This window comes from Anopheles funestus, assembly GCF_943734845.2.
Source record: "Anopheles funestus chromosome X unlocalized genomic scaffold, idAnoFuneDA-416_04 X_unloc_22, whole genome shotgun sequence".
Classification (NCBI taxonomy): Eukaryota; Metazoa; Arthropoda; class Insecta; order Diptera; family Culicidae; genus Anopheles; species Anopheles funestus.
In genome coordinates this window covers 175001-176730 of record NW_026045146.1, presented here as the reverse complement: position 1 = coordinate 176730, position 1730 = coordinate 175001, and positions in this window count along the sequence as shown.

Genomic DNA, 1730 nt, shown 5'->3' with positions numbered 1-1730 from the left:
CCATTTTTTGGGCAAAAACTTTAACGTCTTCCCGACTTTGCGGGAATTGCGAATTTTAGGCACCCAGAGAAAATCTTTTACTTTAAGGGGGCGGCCGCGAAGTTGCCCAAAGTCTCGGACACAAAAATTCTCAAGTTCCCCACTCTAGTAAATCGCCCTATGAGTATCTCCTGGCCCGCGAGCTCTGCGAGCGGGCCAGCTTCGGCGATTTTTGCCTTTTCGCCTAGGCGGTTCTTCTACGAAATTGGTCCACAGCTTTTGCTCAGAAAGCTAGCATTTGTTGCAACAGTTAGGTACTTGGTACCACATTTTGGTATCCATTTGGGCATTTGTGGCAACTACTCGGTACTTTGGCCCACATTTCGCTCTACTCGGGCTTCTATGGTGGTACTTGTCGGTACTTCTGGCCAACTTAGGCCAATTGGGTGCAACTTGTGGGTACTCTGTGGGTACTTTAGGGCGTATTGTGTCTTTCGGGTGAACCTTCGCTATACTTCATGGGTACTGATGGCCAACTTAGGAACATTCAGTGCAACCTTTGGGCCTAAGGAAATTTGTCCAACTCTTTGGACTTAGAAAATTTTCTGGACTTAGAAAATTTTCTGGACTTGTAAAAATTTTCAAATGTTCAATTTGGCCCACATTTCGCTCTACTCGGGCCTCTATGGTGCTACTTGGCGGTACTTTTGGCCAACTTAGGCCAATTGGGTGCTCTTTGTGGGTACTCTATCGGTACTTTTGGCCAACTTAGGCCAATGGGGTGCTATATGTGGGTGCTCTATCGGTACTTTTGGCCATGTTAGGCCCATTCGGTGCTATTTGTGGGTACTCTATCGGTACTTTTGGCCATGTTAGGCCCATTCGGTGCTATTTGTGGGTACTCTATCAGTACTTTTGGCCAACTTAGGCCAACTCAGTGCTACTTGTGGGTACTCTATCGGTACTTTTGGCCAACTTAGGCCAACGCGGTGCTATTTGTGGGTACTCTATCGGTACTTTTGGCCAACTTAGGCCAATTGGGTGCTATTTGTGGGTACTCTATCGGTACTTTTGGCCAACATAGGCCAATTGGGTGCTACTTGTGGGTGCTCTATCGGTACTTTTGGCCAACTTAGGCCAACTGGGTGCTATTTGTGGGTACTCTATCGGTACTTTTGGCCAACTTAGGCCAACTCAGTGCTTCTTGTGGGTGCTCTATCGGTACTTTTGGCCAACTTAGGCCAACTGGGTGCTATTTGTGGGTACTCTATCGGTACTTTTGGCCAACTTAGGCCAACTCAGTGCTTCTTGTGGGTACTCTATCGGTACTTTTGGCCAACTTAGGCCCATTCGGTGCTATTTGTGGGTACTCTATCGGTACTTTTGGCCAACTTAGGCCAACTCAGTGCTACTTGTGGGTACTCTATCGGTACTTTTGGCCAACTTAGGCCAATTGGGTGCTCTTTGTGGGTGCTCTATCGGTACTTTGGGACATATTATGTCCTTCGGGTGAACCTTCTCGATACCTCATGGGTACTTGTGGCCAACTTAGGAAAATTCAGTGCAACCTATGGGCCTTTGGAAATTGTTTCAACACTTTGGACTTAGAAAATTTTCTGGACTTAGAAAATTTTTTGGACTTAGAAAAATTTTCAACTTCTGTATCTTCTTCATCAAGTTCCATTTTGTGGGACTTAGAAAATTTTCTGGACTTAGAAAATTTTTTGGACTTAGGAAATTTTTCAACACTT